At 38.4% G+C, this 18954-nt stretch overlaps 1 long non-coding RNA gene across 1 annotated transcript; it reads right to left on the bottom strand.

The window, feature by feature from the left end:
- Positions 1-613: 613 nt before the first annotated feature.
- LOC135153699 (uncharacterized) lies at positions 614-17464 on the bottom strand. The gene is made up of 3 exons (XR_010293211.1): positions 16246-17464; positions 12598-12790; positions 614-5335 (listed from the first exon to the last, which is right to left on the bottom strand). It is a non-coding gene; the product is annotated as an uncharacterized LOC135153699 (long non-coding RNA).
- Between the last annotated feature and the right edge of the window lie 1490 nt (positions 17465-18954).

The following is an 18954-nucleotide window of genomic DNA, read 5'->3' as shown; positions in this document are numbered from 1 at the left end:
TCCATTGCAAAGGGAATTATCCATGTACATTTTTAGCTTAATGAATTAGTTGTGGGACACATATGGGCACTTTGGGGCTACTGTCTGGGCCCCCGTACAGGATAAAGTTGCTGGCATGGGTATTTTGGGAAATCCCAATGTATACTCAGTCCACTGCAAAAAGAATTAGCCATGTACCTTTTGAGCTGAATAAACCTATTTTCGGGGGGCCCTTTGGGCCTACTGTCTGGGCCCCCGTACTTGATAAAGTTGCTGGCATGGGTATTTTTGAAAATCTCAGTGTATACTCGGTCCATTGCAAAAAGAATTAGCCATGTACCTTTTCAGCTGAATAAACCAATTTTTGGGGCCATCAAGGCCTTCCGTACAGGATATGGCCCGGCAGCAACACTTTTCCTTGATCACTGACTTCATGCCAACATGATGGGACCATCAAACCTTTTGTACCCGATCAGCTGAATAAACTCTCCCAGCCCCCGGCTAGTAGTTTGACCCTAACTAGGCCGGGCTTTTTTGGCTGTTCTGTGGCCGGGGGGGGGGGGGGGGTTGATTCAACCCCCCCCCCTGAGATCTCGGCCGCCGATCGCGCGAGCACCGCAAAAATTTGCATGATGGTAGTGTGCAATGTAATCTACAAGGCTGTATGGTAAAATTTTCCAAAATAATGAAATTTTATTTCATATGAATTAATTATGCTAATTTATGCATAAATCATACTTTTTGCTCTAATTCACTAAATAAAGCTCCTAGAAAGCTAATTTTTGGTAAAAATATTCTTTGTAGCATTCTTAACAATTGCAATTGAATGTATTTTATTGTTTTATGAATTTCTTATGTATTTCTATGTTTTTCAACCTCTTTTTTTTCTTTGTTTTTTTCACCAGATTTATTGCACAACCTTTTTGAAGCATAATTATGCTAAAATCAATTGATTTCAGCTGTTTAAAGTAAAAATAATCATATCTTTATGAATAAGATGAGAAAAATCAATTTGCATTGACTTTGTACACAAAATCACGTTTTGGAACAAGTTTTGGTCTGACATGCACTTACGAAATGTTGCGTGATTTCAGAACCGCGTACCCGGGCGTCATAAATTTGGTCTCAAAAGATGCGAGAGATTTAAAAGTATAAACTCTGCGAGTGGCGCGGTCAAAAAATTTCGCGCGGCGGAATGATCACAGAAAATGTTGAGGGGGGGTTAAAGTTTAGGGTTAATGTGTATGTATTATTCTAATGGAGAGTACCATGTTCCCAAAGCTCGATATTGACTGGTAATTTCATTTTTATTTTTTTAATTGTTCGGCATTTTGAAAAGAAAAATAGTTGTGGAAAACTGCCAAGAAATGGCCAAAACATCCTCCCCTTATAGTCAAAGGTTTGACACAACATGCCCAATGGAGCATTTTGGAAATTCAAAATAAATCTAGTATCTACATTCATTGTTGTAGAATTACCCTTTTTTAGCCCCTGTGTTGGAGGGAAAGATAATTTTAGGGCAAGTCCTACATGTAGGTAAATTATAAAATTGTGAAAATGATTACCATTTTCATTATCGTCATGAAAATCAGCCACTTGTGCAACAAAACTAGGATATTTACATGGTATTGGATGGGGTGGGTAGGAAGTTGGGGGGATGCATCAGATGTTGCACTAAATACCTTACTTAGATTTGAACTCCAATTCTAGTGATACATTTTCCCATCTTTGAACTATTATTATTATCATTATCATTTTTTTGGCGTCACTTGTGCCTGGGAGGCGAAAAGCAAGCTGAATCACTATGACCCGCAGGTCTCTCCTCCCAATATAACTGATTGGGGGGAGTGCAGGTGGACCACTACACCTAGGTTTCCCCCTACTCTTATTCGAATGATGCAGTGGGTTCTTATCGTGCAAAGGTGTTGACTCTCCACTTAATGTCCTATCCAAAGAAATGCCAACAACGACTCAAGTCACAGTTCGCACACAATGCATACGGAACGCATTTAATTGTAATTGTGTACACACACATACAATAGGGACGCGTGTATTGCATTGTTTACGAATCTAGCTTTCGTGTTATAGCTTTCATCGACGTTGTTTACATAGAGATTTTTCGGGTAAAATTGAGTTTTTTGAACTGCTTTAGGATATATTTAGATGAGCTTTCAATAGCTTGCACTGCTTTCCTTGTAATAAAAGAATGATACAAATTGCCACCTCCCTATAACAATAAGGGGATCAAAGTATCAATTGACGGGAAGTCTCCCAGGACAGGAAGTCTCCCAGGACGGGAAGACTATTGAGAAGCAGCCAGGGACAATTTCAATAGAAGAGTTTAGTTCATTGTCAGTTTGCTCTTTTTGAATGCCCCATTTCAATCCTAAACTGCTTAGCTCATAATGACCATAAAGACATGGATTTGGTATGTAATGAAAGCTAAAGAACACATCTTTTCAATGGACTAACTTAGAAATTTAACCTTCATTAGGAAGTATTGAATATAAGAGGTATAAAATACCCTCCTAAACGAAAAATTGGAAACAGAATGTAAAGTTAAAATTCTCAAAATCCATGATTTTATACATAGCAAAAATGATACCATTGGCAAGAGTATTCATTTCTCTAAAACTTTGCTACACAATTTTTTTCAATACGACAAACCAGTAAAAAGTTATTGCGAGTTGAATAGGACAGTGCACGCAAACCCCCTCTGAATGTGGCACCCCAAAATTAATGTTGCGCAGAGGGGATAGTGTACGTGGCGGGCAAAGAGTTAACATAGCCTGCATCTATGAAACAGGGGAGAGACGTTAACACACAACGCACTGGCTTCAGTCATCTGCCTGGGGCGTACTCGAACCCACGATCTTTGGTTCGACAGGCAGACATTTTACCAACTGAGCCAACAACACTCTCTTAAAGCAGATATGAACCAAAAGCGCCATCTTGAGTCCTCAAGTTCTCATACCTGGCCAGTTTCCTGTCCCATAATGCTAGTGTAGTCTAGTAATATAGACCCACTTGAAGGATAACATGCTAATTAACTACTCAATACATTTATACTGCAATAATTATTTTACCAAGTAGCAAACTAATTACTTTTCCTCTCAAAACATTTTAGTATCTCTATACAAATACAATTATACATGTACATGTAGGTCAATTTATTATCTTTTATAGTATTAGTAGATATCTGAAAACGTGTATTTTAACCCTAATTCTGCCGGGGGGGGGGGGGCCATAATGGCCCCCCCTCAACAATTTTCGCGATATATCTGCTGCGCAAATTTTTTTGACCTCACTGCTCACTGACTTTTTACTTTCAAGTCTCGCGCAAATTTTGAGACCAAATTTGTGACGCCCGGGTACGCGGTTACGACATTACGCAACATTATGTAAGTGCATGTCAGACCCAAAATTGCTCAAAAACGTGATTTCATGTCCAAATCCAATGCAAATTGTGTATTTAGCCAATATTATTAAATGTATCAATATTTCTACTTTTACTAATTAAACTTATTTAATTTTGCCTTGTTTATGATCAGAATTAAGTCTGGAACGATTTCCATCGAAAAAACAATAAAAAACAAAAAGTGAAAAAACAAGGAAATACATAAGAAATCGGTCTTGGTACCAGAATTTTTTTCATTCACAATTGTTAGGAATGCTATAGAGAATATTTTCACCAAAAACTAGCATTCTAGGAGCTTTATTTAGTGAATCAGAGCAAAAAGTATGATTTCATGAATAAATTAGCATAATTAATTCATATAAAATAAAAATATATGAATTCAGTGAAATTTACCAATGCAACTGCGTAGAATACATCATTCTCTACCATCATGCAAATTTTGGTTGTGATCGCGCAATCCGCGGCTGAGATCTTAAGGGGGGGCCATAATGGGCCCCCCCCCCCCCCCCCCGGGAATGACAAGAATAAAAATACCCCGGGAGAATTAGGGTTAAGACTAGGTATTTATAACACACAGTTCACTCCCCCTTTAAGATGGGGCTAGTTATTACAAAATCCATGAGTCTCCAACATGACAATCCATCAACAGCACGTCCATGTCCCACAACATCTTAACCATGCTTGAACATATCATGGTCATGATGCACGATAATAATAATAACGCAGTTCTTGTACGTCCCTATGCGTTTCCAAAGGACTTGGATATTATTACCCTGGCTTTAGCCCCGCAGCCTTTTACAGGACGGTGGCATTTCAAGGAACAAATTTCTGCCAGGTACCCATTCACCTCAACCGGGTTGAGTGCAGCACAATGTGGATGAATTTCTTGCTGATTTTTAAAGCTGCACTCAGCTGTGCATTCATTAATGTACAATGCCTACTTAGCTTGTTGTACGCAATCAAATGGGAGGCTGAATGCTAGCATTCAATTGAACACGTACTGTCCAAAATGTACCATTGCACAGTCTTGATGTCATAAGAAAATACATTCATTGCGCTTATGAATGCGGGTGCAATACGCGAAGGGCTTACTGGCTAAATGCGCATTGCTGCTGCTGCCAAGGCGATGTACAAGACGGACGCTCTACCAACTGAGCCAACACACCGGTATGGAGTACTTGACCAATATTTTGAATGGATGTTTATTCAGTGGGACAAAATCTTGATCGGCTTCAGGGATTAAAATTCCTCATCCACCCTCCTGTCATTTTACCTCCATGATGTCAAAAAGGAAATGAGATCAGCTCTCTTTTCAGGGGTGGAGAATGGCAAGTTGAAAAACGTTTTTTTCTTTAAATTGGTTAAAACTCTATGAAACATATTTGGATTCTTCAATAATACATTCATTGCGCTTATGAATGCGGGTGCAATACGCGAAGGGCTAAACATGGCTAAATGCGCATTGCTGCTGCTGCCAAGGCGATGTACAAGACGGACGCTCTACCAACTGAGCCAACACACCGGTATGGAGTACCAATTTGTAACATTGAGATTTATTAAGCACTATGCATCAATAGTAATCAAGTTGGATTTGGATGGCACAGAATCTTTTAAGACTTTGGTAGAGCATGATGGACTATAATAATAGTCAACCAAAGACTAAAATTTGATGTCAGTCTTTCTTCTATTGATGTTCGGGAGATAAAAATGATATGTTTTACTCTAGAGAAACAATCAATGAAACAAATTAATTAAAAGACATCAAGTATGCTTAATGTACCTATCATCTCTATCTTTGGCCTTTTCTCTGTAAAACTCTTGCATTCCTTGGAAACTCTTTCTCCTTGGAAGTGTACATGTAGTTTTCTTTGATGCACCATCTTTCTGAAAGAGTGGAGGCTTTGACATATATTTCATGTAGAAGTTCGAAGATGTGCCCTGAAAAGTTGAGAACAAAAGTAAATTCAAATTTAATATCAACATTCAACTTTGAGTAAGCCTACGCCGCAAGGCTCCACACTAACATTTTTTTTACTTGCCCTTGGGTAAGTTAAAATTACAATTTCAGATTTTCACTTGCCCGAAAGAAATATTTACTTGCCTGAAAAAAAAAACATAAAAACATTAACAAGTGGAACGCCTCTGGCAGTCTCGCCTGCATTACGCAATTCGATACATGTAGCAGCAGTGCTGCCTTCAAAAACATGTAGCTAATGAATAATTACTCACAGAAGAAAACACTAAACATGAATTATGTCCATTGACCCAAAATGACCTTTGACCATGATCATGTGACCTAAGACATGTACAAAACAATCATTCATACTTGGTTACCCTTATTTCAATGTTTCATAAGCTAGATCCATAAACTTCCTAAGTTATGATGCCAATTCAACACATAGGCCTACTCCCAACACGGCCAGAGTTCATTGACCTTTAAATGACCTTTGATCTTGGCCATGTTCCTGAAACGCGCACTGGGTATTAAGGGATACATTGCTGCTCTCATGTCCAAGTTTCATTTACTAGGTGGGTCATTCCATCTGGATTCACCCAGTGGTTGCACCCGACCGTCTCAGAATTTGTTGTAATTTGGTACATATAAAATTCACCATGGCCCACGTACAAAACAAAAAAATAAGTCCAATTGGTCCGTCGGTTCTCGCGCTACGGCCCGCCCTTTTCTCATTGTTTTGACAAAAATGGGCGTGACCTTCAACTTTCAATGGCCACTGCGTCGTAATGTGTCGACCAATTTTCATGAAACAGGTACCATTTATTAGGAAATTCAGAGAGGAATCCAAAACATGCATCAAATAATGTATTGGAGCGATTTATAAGGTCATGACCTTTGACCTTTACTTTGACCTTGAGTTTGACCCCCGGACAAATAATTTTTTAACTTGATATTCGTGTATGTTAATAATTTGTATGATATTGACAAAATATGTTAAAACCAATGATGATATTTTATGTCTTCACCTTTTAAAACTCTTCCAAAGATACCATGAAATTTCACTCTAGTCCCACATACTAATATTCATGTTAGTAAAAGTGTTTACCAGTTACATGATTTCTTCCAATCTTAACTTACAGTATGCATGCACATGAAAAGAAATTAAGCTCATCATTTCACAAATGAAACATTAAACATTTATGCTCATGAATAGGTATCTGTTTAGGCATTTTGATGTTCAGCAATATATATCATATATATATATATATTCTTGTTAGTAAAGTGTTTACTTTTATCATCAAATTGTTGAGTATATGCCCCGGGGGGGCCACTTCCATTGACGAGTGGATACCATGCGCGACCATGGGGTCTCGAAAAGCACCCTAAACACGTAATTTCCATATTCTGAAAATGCACCCCTTAGCAAGTATTGGCGTGTGAAACCCTACCCTTAACAAGTATTGGGAAAAAAACCGATACTCTTGGCTAATATTTCCTGAAATGAACCCCTAAACAAGTACAGGAATGTTTTATTGTTATGTCACGGGCCCTTCGGTCGTCGGTCTTACCTTTTATATACACATCATTTGGTTTAGTACGACCCCACATTCTAGCTACACCTCGCGCAAATCAGACTCTAAATACGTAGTGTTGGGGCAAAAAGGACATCCTTTATAAAACATTTTAATTTGTTTTATCATCCCCGCAAATTTGACCCTAAACACGTAATTTTCATAGCGAAATAGATACCCTTTTTCATTATTTTTGTGTTTTTGACACCCTTATCACGTTACGTACGTAACGTGCCCTATCTTGAAAAAGACATCCTTTTTACGTGTTTTTTTGGTCGCGCATGGTATCCACTCGTCAATGTAAGTGGCCCCCCCGGGGTATATGCCTATTTACTAACAAGAATATATATATATATATGTACATATATGACATATATTGCTGAACATCAAATTGCCTAAACAGATACCTATTCATGAGCATAAATGTTTAATGTTTCATTTGTGAACTGATGAGCTTAATTTCTTTTCATGTGCATGCATACTGTAACTTAAGATTGGAAGAAATCATGTAAATGGTTAACACTTTACTAACATGAATATCAGTATGTAGGACTAGAGTGAAATTTCATGGTATCTTTGGAAGAGTTTTAAAAGGTGAAGAAATAAAATATCATCATTGATTTTGATATATTTTGTCAATATCATACTAATAATTAACATACATGAAAATCAAGTTAAAAAATTATTTGTCCGGGGGTCAAACTCAAGGTCAAAGTAAAGGTCAAAGGTCATGACCTTATAAATTGCTCCAATACATTATTTGATGCATGTTTTGGATTCCTCTCTGAATTTCCTAATAAATGGTACCTGTTTCATGAAAATTGGTCAACACGTTACGACGCAGTGGCCATTGAAAGTTGAGGGTCACGCCCATTTTTGTCAAAACAAGGAGAAAAGGGCGGGCCGTAGCGCGAGAACCGACGGACCAATTGGACTAATTTTTTTTGTTTCGTGCGTGGGCCATGGTGAATTTCATGTGTACCAATTTACAACGAATTCCGAGAGGGTCGGGTGCAAAATTGCACATTCATTGGGTGAATTGGCATGGAATGACCCAGATCCATAAACTTTTAAAGTTATGATGACAATTCCACATATTGCCCCCAACATTACCAAAGGTTGTTGACCGTAAATAACCTTTGACCTTGGTCATGTGACCTGCAACTCACACAGGATGTTCAAGGATACTTCTCACATGTCCATGTTTCATGAACTAGATCCATAAAATTTCAAAGTCATGATGACAATTCCTCAAATACCCCCAACATGGCCAGTTTGTTGACCCTAAGTGACCTTGCTTTGACCTTGGTCATGTGACCTGAAACTCGTACATGACATTCAGCCGGGATACATGGTTGCTCTTATGTCCAAGTTTCAAGAACTAGATCCATAAAATTTCGACGCCACTGCCGCCGTCACCGTCGGGAAAGCAGCGCCTACATGTACATGTATACCGGTAGTCTTGCTCTCCTATGCAGGCGAGACAAATATAAGTGTAGCCATAATAAAATAAGAGACAAATGAACATGATTTTCATTCATTTTATTTTTACTCGCCAAGAAAAAAAATAATAAAAAGGCTTTCCCCTATCATTTTGAGACTTAGTACTATTTCTGTACTTGTATTTAACAGCTGTAACAACATGCGTGCCACTTATCAGTACAGTTTGCTTAGAAATTTCGAAATTGTCTACATGTATCTCATCGATACCGCATGTTTGTGCATGCATTTTTATGTCAATGAAATATAAGAAAACGCTTTTGGGGGGTAATTTGAAGTGAAAATTACACAAATTTGTTTAGTTTTGGTAAGATTTTTTTAGACATTTGACTATATGAAGACTACACCAGACACATATTTTTTTCATTTCTGTTGACAATTGATGATCAAAATTTACTTGCCTGATCGGGCAAGTAAATTTTCACATTTTGATTTTTTACTTGCCTGATGCGAGTCTGGATTTTATTTCTTTAGAAATTTCTTATCACCATGGAAATTCCATATATTATTCAGTAAAATTTGAAGAGCATACTGCACCATTACTAAATTACTGTTAAAGATTAATGCCACTTGTGGTAACAATTTCAAAATGAGTTTGTGCAGAATAAAAAAAAACACCACTTGAGATGTCTCTTTGCATTTATGTGCCAAAGAATTCTGGAAGATCTTGTGTTATAGAAATGAGCAATATAAGAATGTGATGCAATTCAATAGCAAGATATTTTTCTAAGCAATAATAATACACTGTCCCACGTTTGATATCTGTATGTCTATCTCAGAACTGCCAACCTCTGGGAATGAAAAACTGTATTCTGTGGTAAAAACAAGTGGAATGCCTCTGGCAGTCTCACCTGCATCAAGCGATTCAATATTGCAGCAGTGCTGACTTTGAAAATTACTATAACTCGCACAAGATGTTCAGTGATACTTGGTTACTCTTATGTCCACGTTTTATGAACTAGACCAATACACTTACAGAGATATGATGGTAATTCAACAAATACCACCAACATGGCCAAAGTTCATTGACCTTACATGACCTTTGACCTTGAACATGTGACCTAAAACTCGCACAGGATGTTCAGTGATACTTGATTACTCTTATGTCCAAGTTTCATGAGTCAGATCCATAAACTTTCAAAGTTATGATGGTAATTCAACAAATACCACCAACATGGCCAAAGTTCATTGACCTTACATGACCTTTGACCTTGGTCATGTGACCTGAAATGCGCACAGGATGTTCAGTGATACTTGATTACTCTTATGTCCACGTTTTATGAACTAGACCAACATACTTTCAAAGCTATGATGGTAATTCAACAAATACCCCCAATTTGGCCAAAGTTCATTGACCCTACATGACCTTTGACCTTAATCATGTGACCTGAAACTTGCACAGGATGTTCAGTGATACTTGATTACTATTATGTCCAAGTTTCATTAATCAGATCCATAAACTTTCAAAGTTATAATGGTAATTCAACAGATACCCCCAATTCGGCCAAAGTTCATTGACCCTAAATGACCTTTGACCTTGGTCATGTGACATGAAACTCATGCAGGATGTTCAGTGATACTTGATTAACCTTATGTCCAAGTTTCATGAACTAGGTCCATATATTTTCTAAGTTATGATGACATTTCAAAAACTTAACCTTAGGTTAAGATTTTGATGTTGATTCCCCCAACATGGTCTAAGTTCATTGACCCTAAACGACGTTTGACCTTGGGCATGTGACATGAAATTCAGGAAGGATGTTCAGTAATACTTGATTAACCTTATGGCCAAGTTTCATGAACTAGGTCTTACATACTTTCTAAGTTATGCTGTCATTTCAAAAACTTAACCTTCGGTTAAGATTTGGTGTTGACGCCGCCGCCGTCGGAAAAGCGGCGCCTTTAGTCTCACTTTGCTATGCAGGTGAGACAAAAACTGTATTTTTCCCAAAAAAAGTGTAGTTCATAATAAACTGCTTGGCGCACTCGCTCATCACAGCGCTCAAGCTGCATGCAACCTAAAATGCGCACTGCTCTTGCAGATGAAAAAAAAAAAATTGAAACACATGTGTATATCTCACCCTGGTTTTAACAAAATGATTGAAAAAAAACAAGTTACCTGAAATTACATTGATCTAATAACCTTATTTGTGTACGTTTTATGAAATAGAGACATATAGAGATGATTTTTCTCAATAAATTAAGATTTTGTAATACAAAAAACATATTTTTAAAAGAAAAAACGTACTGCCATATTTTGGTTGCAAAAACATACTAAATATGCCTAAAACGTACTGGTTGGCAGGTCTGCTATCTACAGTAAGATCATTGTCAGTTTGATTTCAGGATTTCACAAATTTCACCTTATGTAACTACCAAATCTAGATCCATATGGTGACCATTAATCTTGGTTTTACAGACTGTTGCTTAAAATCAATATTAAGTGCAACCACTTTTGATTATCTTTAAAAATAAGGTTAAAGCATATCTTAAGTACATGTATATAGGCAAATCCGTGATCAATGCATGTTCCCTAAAACAGGAATGATGTTCATTTTGGTACCTGATCAAAATAAAATATCAATGCTTGTATATATTTTTGTCTTGTATAAAATGCCTTCTCACCCATAGAATGGATTTAAATTCCTCAAAATTTCAGGAAATGATCTCAGATAGTAGCTTTTTTTATAATCCATTTAGTGCTCAAATCGCTATTTTAAAAATGAATAATTACCAAGAAAACGTTAGATACTTAAATGTATAAGTTCTAACAGCTGAAAGACACTTGATGATGACGCACAGCATTTGTATAGCACCATATATCTGTCAAAGACATTCTTTTTTTGAGGAGCCAGCCAATCTGGGTTGCCTAGAAGGGTGCACACAAAACTGTGACCCGCGGGTCTCTACTCCCGATATAACTGATTGGGGGAATGCAAGTGGACCACTACACCGGGGTTTCCCCCTACTCTTATTTGAACAATGCAGTGGGTTCTTAACGTGCAAAGGTGTTGACTCTCCTCTACACAGGGCCTCCATTTAACGTCCTATCCGAGGACAGAGTGTTTTCCACTTTAACATAGCCTACATCTATGAAACTGGGGAGAGACGATTACACACAACGCACTGGCTTCAGTCATCCACCCGGGGCGGACTCGAACCCACGATCTTTGGTTCGACAGGCAGACACTTAACCAACTGAGCCAACTTCACTCTCAGAGCTATTAAAAAAGCTTTCTCTCTCGCTCTCTCACTTTCATGACTAAGACTACACTTATGCAATTTTGGAATGGTAAATGACGACCCTTTACCAAAACTTTTAAGACGGGCTTTAAAAGTGATAAATATAAAATCTTTGTTATTATGATTGTTATTAAAGGGGAATCCAACCCAAATAAAAACTTGTTTTTATAAGGAAAAGAAAAATCAGACAAGTTGATAGGTGAAAGTTTCAACAAAATGTTGGACAAACAACAAGAAAGTTATGAATTTGTAAAAGTTGTAAATATTGGTAATCACTATACCCATGGAGACTTCAAATTGGCCGCATATGGGATGTCATAGTGATGTAAGGCAAGGACTACTCTTCCATGTACTCCAATACATATTATGGCTAAAATGTCATTTTCCTAAAAGTTTTATTTCAAATTATATTTTTCTTTCATGAGGACATAAAACAATGTACTACCTGGGTTATATTTAGATTACTGCCCCAGGGGAATGGGTACTTAGGAGAAAACCACAAATCCCTGATAATAAAGTACATGGCCTATGGGAAAGTTGTACTTGCCCCTTGTCATAGTTTACTTACCCAGTTGCCAATTTGAAATCTACATAGTATTAGTGATCTCAATTTTAAAGCAGCTATAACTTTCTTATAGCTTGTCCGATTTCTTTCAAACTTTCACCATTCTGTTTAATCTATTTTTCTCCTTCCCAACACAACATTTTATGGCCAAAGCTGGATTCCCCTTTAAAAGAATTATTTCCTACAGCTCAGGGCAAGTCCATCCCAACAAGTCAATTTGAAAATCAAGTGTGTTCCACTACCAAGCACCTAAGAGGACAATAATGCCCCTACCCACCCCCCCCCCCCACCATTGCGACTCACAAGTTTTTGAAATACCCCAGAACTATACAGGTTAAAATGAAAAATCACAGTGAAAATATACCTCATTTTGTTGTGAGTAACCCTGTTGTTGAGACATCATTTGAGAAAAGAGATCAAAGGAGCTAGATTGTGAATTCTCCATCTGAGATCCCATAACTTGAGAGTTTGTTGCACTGCTTGAAAAGCTTTGGCTGGAATTAAATGCAGAATCAGATGTATAGTCAGACTTCGAACCGCCTCTCTGAAGGAATTCCCTGCAAATTTTCATACAAGGAAATGTCTGAAAATAAATGACAACTTCAGAAAGAAACAAAACACTATCTACTCAGATGAAATTTGACTTAGAAATTTTCACACCAATTTTTTTTTTCATAAAATCATCAGAGAAAAGTAAGAGAAGGGTTAATGTCTGAAATTAAATCATGAATGTGAAATGAATCAAAATGACAATATACTATGAGTAAGGTCATTGCACTTGCCATTACAGAGAAAATAGATGTTTCCCACAGTTGCTTCAAGACACAAAATTAATGAAGCATCAACTTTTATAACTTGTACTCAAAATTATATCTTTTAGACCTATATAGATAATACTAATATGCCCCTCAATGTATGCTACTCAATCTAAAATACATTTTGCAAAAGATAGGGCTTACACATAGGAGAAAACAACAAATTATTACACTAGCCAGGAGAGTTTTGTCCCTAGTACATGTATAAATGTGATTAGCATACAGATTGATTTTCTTAGCATTTGAGAATTGATATCTTTACAAGGAAAAGGGATATTCAAAGCATTGGCAGATTACCTGAGAGACAATGAGGTTCATTCCTGCTCTATATATAAACCCCTCAAAAAAAGTTTGGAAATCTGACTTTGATCGATAATCCCTCCTTGGTTTTGGTGAATATTAATATGTGATTGATACCAATGAATACTAGTAGATCATTTAATTCTCTTTAAAATGATACCCTACATGATATGATTATGGTTCACATGGAGGTGTAGTGCCTTGAAATGTGGGGCAAGGTCAAAATTAAAAAGTTGCAAAATGACACAATATTGAAAGTCACTGTTCTTTTCTGTGGTGATAAGCGAGTTTCTGTGGTTTCTTTTGTTTTCATGCACCTTAACGTCAACATTAAAATGGAGATCTGTGAGATAATTTGGTTTGAGTCGTGGTTTGAAATACCCATGCATCTTTGTTTGTTTGTTATGTGTTTGCTTGTGCAGAGGTCTGTGTGATTCTAGGTTAATGTCGATGTTAAGGCGCATGAAAACAAACGAAACCACTGAGAAACTCAACCATCACCACAGAAATAAAAAGAACAGTGACTTTCAATATTGTGTCATTTTACTGGATTAGAATAGCAAGACTTTACACAAAAAGCGACATCTGAATTTTCAATTTATTTTTAATTAAAAAAAAGATCAGGTGTTCTTGGCAAGTCACTTTTCAACCTTCAGATAATATCTGATATAAATGAGATAGTATTTATCATCTCTTGTATAGCATAAGAAATGCACATTTGATAAGTTGGCTGCTACACATCTATTTCTCAACAAAAAAGTACTAGAAAATAAAACAGTATAACTTCCAAAAGTAAATCCCTCTGGAATGATTAAGGCTGAACAGCAGGTACAAAAAATAGGATGATGATGATAAACAGCATTTGTATAGTTATCTGTTTTAAACAAGGCAAAAGTAATTTTGTGTCTCGCCCACTTCTGAAAATAACCAGAAATATTGTGATTTGCGAGGGCATGCAACAGAATTGTATCAAAACTTCACTGGGATGGAATAACACTTGTCATAAGAGCCTTGAACGTAAACTTTAATGTTGACCTGAAAATGACCTTTGACCTTACCATGTGACCTCTGACTGCAGCATAACATTCAGATCCCCAAAGTCTATCTACCATCCAAGTTTGGTTGAAAAGTGACTTGCAGTTGCGGAGTTAGGTGTCAGAAGAGATTCTTGCATGTAAACTTTAACGTTGACCTGAAAATGACCTGTGAGCTTACCATGTGACCTCCGGCTGCAGCATAACATGCAGGTTCCCAAAGTCCATCTACCATCCAAGTTTGGTTGAAAAGTGACTTACGGTTGCAGAGTTAGGTGTCAGAAGAGAGTCTTGCATGTAAATTTTAACGTTGACCTGAAAATGACCTTTGACCTTACCATGTGACCTCCGACTGCAGCCTAACATGCAGGTCCCCCAAGTCCATCTACCATCCAAGTTTGGTTGAAATGTGACTTACGGTTGCGGAGTTAGGTGTCATAAGAGAGTCTTGCATGTAAACTTTAACGTTGACCTAAAAATGACCTTTGGCCTTACCATGTGACCTCCGGCTGCAGCATAACATGCAGGTTCCCAAAGTCCATCTACCATCCAAGTTTGGTTGAAAAGTGACTTACGGTTGTAGAGTTAGGTGTCAGAAGAGAGTCTTGCATGTAAATTTTAACGTTGACCTGAAAATGACCTTTGACCTTACCATGTGACCTCCGACTGCAGCCTAACATGCAGGTCCCCCAAGTCCATCTACCATCCAAGTTTGGTTGAAAAGTGACTTACGGTTGCGGAGTTAGGTGTCATAAGAGAGTCTTGCATGTAAACTTTAACGTTGACCTAAAAATGACCTTTGGCCTTACCATGTGACCTCCGACTGCAGCATACCATGAAGGTCCCCCACGTCCATCTACCATCCAAGTTTGGTTGAAAAATGACTTATGGCTGCGGAGTTAGGTATCATAAGAGAGTCTTGCATGTAAACTTTAACGTTGACCTGAAAATGACCGTTGACCTTACCATGTGACCTCCGACTGCACCATAACATGCAGGTCCCCCCAGTCCATCAACCATCCAAGTTTAGTGAAAAGTGACTTACGGTTGCGGATTTAGGTGTCATAAGAGTCTTGCATGCAAACTTTAACGTTGACCTGAAAATGACCTTTGACCTTACCATGTGACCTCCGACTGCAGCATAAGATGCAGGTCCCCTAAGTCCATCTACCATCCAAGTTTGGTTGAGAAGCAACTTACGGTTGCGGAGTTAGGTGTCATAAGAGAGTCTTGCATATAAACTTTAAAGTTGACCCGAAAATGACCTTTGACCTTACCATGTGACCTCCGACTGCACCATAACATGCAGGTCCCCCCAGTCCATCAACCATCCAAGTTTAGTGAAAAGTGACTTACGGTTGCGGATTTAGGTGTCATAAGAGTCTTGCATGCAAACTTTAACGTTGACCTGAAAATGACCTTTGACCTTACCATGTGACCTCCGACTGCAGCATAAGATGCAGGTCCCCTAAGTCCATCTACCATCCAAGTTTGGTTGAGAAGCAACTTACGGTTGCGGAGTTAGGTGTCATAAGAGAGTCTTGCATATAAACTTTAAAGTTGACCCGAAAATGACCTTTGACCTTACCATGTGACCTCCGACTGCAGCATAAGATGCAGGTCCCCCAAGTCCATCTACCATCCAAGTTTGGTTGAAAAGCGACTTACGGTTGTGGAGTTATGTGTCATTAGGTTTGTGACGGACGGACGACATTTGGATCCCTAAGCCTTCACCTCTGGTGGGCGAGACAAAAAAACATTTCAATGGCACACAAAAAATGGTATTTTAAGGAACTTTCTAGTGTAGTTTCCCAAACAGCAAAGCTTTAGCTATTGAAAACATATATGAGATGCGAAACTTACCCAGGAAAGGATGAAAACAGCTCTGATTTGTTAAGATGATTGGGCATCTTTGATTGGATGTGCAGTGATAGTAATAAGTCCCTGATGGTAGTATCCCATTTCCTGCACTGTGCTCTTCTTCAGGGAAAGAAAAAAAGAAAAACAAGTGGAACGCATCTGGCAGTCTCGCCTGCATTACGCGATTTAATATAGCAGCAGTGCTAACTATGAAAACTACTATAAAATAATCATTCACAAAAACACAATTCATATAATGACATAATACCTGAATTGAACCTGAATTTTAAGGAACCGAGACAAATATCAAATTGGCGTGTGGTGAACATCCATTCGGCACCCCCTAGGTTGAACATCAATTCGGCGCCCCTATATGTCAAACAGCAACTCGACAACCCTAGGAAAAAAATTGATTCGGCGCCCCAGCCCCAAGGTTAAACATCATTTCGGCGCCCCTCAGTGCCCCTATTTCGAACATTTATACGGCGCCCCGAGGGTAAAACTTCAATTCACCACCCCCCCCCCCCTAGGATGAATATCAATTTGGCACACCCTTGGTGGAACATCAATTCGGCGCCCCTAAGCAAAACATAAATTCGGCACCCCCTACATGCTCTAGGTTGAACATCAATTCGGCGCATCCCCCCCATGTCAAACAGCAATTCGGCAACCCTACGAAAAAAATATCGATTCGGCGCCCCCTTAGTGCCCCTATGTCGAACTTCGATTCGGCACCCTCCTATGTCGAACATCTATACGGCTCCCCGAGGTAAAACATCAATTTGCTCCCCCCCCCCCTACCTAGGTTGAACATCAATTTGGCACCCCCTAGGTCGAACATCGATTTGGCGCCCCCTAGGTCGAACATCAATTCGGCGCCCCCTAGGTCGGATATCAACTCGACGCCTCTTATTTCGAACCAAATTTCGGCTCCCCTATCTATGTTGGACTTAAATTTGGCGCCCCTAGGTCGATTATCGATTCGGCGCGCCCCCCCCCCCCTAGGTCGAACACCAATGCGGTGCTTCTTTTTCCCTCCTCTCTTTCTTGCCCCCTTTCTCTTATTCTCTCCCTCCCTTTTCCTCCCCTTTTCTTTCCTTCCCTTTTCTCCCTATTTTGGCGCCCCCGCATACGCGCATGGTAGAGCTACGGATATAGAAAAATAAGGACAAAGATGTAATGAAAATATAAAAACTCTTGAAATACTTTACGTTTTCTAGGCGAACAAGAATCCAAACTCCAAAGCGTATAAATAACGCCCGGCTGAATATACCTCCATTTGCATCCTGTTTGATATGCTTTCCTGTAAGTTCCATTGTAGGCAAAATAAAGGGCAAAAGTAAGTCTGCTTTCTTTGAGAGGGTGTAAAAAAATACCAGCGAGTGCGATAGGTACGAATCATAGGCGGCGGAATGTATTTTCAATCTTTTTTTTTGGGGGGGGGGGGCAAAGCCAAAAAAGGCACTTATATGCAAAAATTTGCATTTTTTATGCAAACTGATATTTTCACCATGAGATTATCATCTGTGTTAAGTAGTTGTGCGTTTTGTAGTAATTAAATTGAGCAAAACTTTTTAAAAGTCTTTTCTGATTGATAAAATATCTATTTAGGCTTTATTTTTCCGGGAGCGAGCGTAGCAAGCAAGCAGTTTGAACATTTTCAAATCTGAAGTTGTGAAACTCGCCGCTCAACAATTTTGGTCAAATCGCGCAAATTATTGTTAAAAGAGCATTCTTGCGAGGCAGTGACGTACCGTGGGTCACGGCATTGGGGGGCACCAGCAAAAAATTTGAGTCACTTAGTGAGCGCGCGAAGCGCGCTCAGTTGTCAGGTATACTGACCTAATAGAGACATTTTGAGGAAGCACTTGTAGTCATTGTAATCATGAATAACATACGCATCTCAGCAATCAAATACTAGTAATGCGAGCGCGAAGCGCGAGCTGAAAATTTTTGATATTCAGACCTAAAAAGGGACTTTATAATTGAATTTTTGTGATCATGATACGTATCTGTCTCGCTAAACAATGCGAGCGCGAAGCGCGAGCCGAAAATTTTTTGTATACATTGATCCCAAACAGGGAGATCTTAAGGACTATATTTTAGGAATCTCTTAATAGTATACATATCTCACCATAGTCATCTAATGCGAGTGCCAAGCGCTTGCTGATTTTGTTAGAATTACATTTAAACACATATGAAACACTTGTAGTCATTGTAATCATGATTATCATACGCATCTCACTAATCAAATATTGCAAGCGCGAAGCGCGAGCTGAAAATTTAGATAATTCAGACCTGAAGCGGGGCAGTCTAAGGCTTGTTTGTAGGAATTCACTAAGACCATACGTATTCACTGACCAAATGATGCGAGCGCGAAGCGCGAGCTGAAAATTTTGGATATTTAGATCAGAAAAAGGGACATTTCAAGGACTGATTTTAGGAATTCATGGAGAGCAGACATATCTCACCAATCCACTGAAGCGAACGTAATCACGGACAGGAAATGTTTTATATTAAGACCTTAACATGGGGCAATCACTTTAAGTAGTCATGAAAAAGAACCATATGTCACTATATAAAACAATAATATATTTGGTGTATATTGACTTTTCGTACAACAGGTTTATATATCTCTTTAAACAGACAATGCGAGCACCAGGAACAATGAAGACATGGACCCTGAGCAAATTATGTTTCATAAAGTTATGA

The sequence above is a fragment of the Lytechinus pictus genome, chromosome 3, assembly GCF_037042905.1.
Source record: "Lytechinus pictus isolate F3 Inbred chromosome 3, Lp3.0, whole genome shotgun sequence".
NCBI classification, from domain to species: Eukaryota; Metazoa; Echinodermata; class Echinoidea; order Temnopleuroida; family Toxopneustidae; genus Lytechinus; species Lytechinus pictus.
The sequence above is the reverse complement of the archived record's forward strand: the minus strand, read 5'-3'. Positions and strand labels throughout refer to the sequence as shown.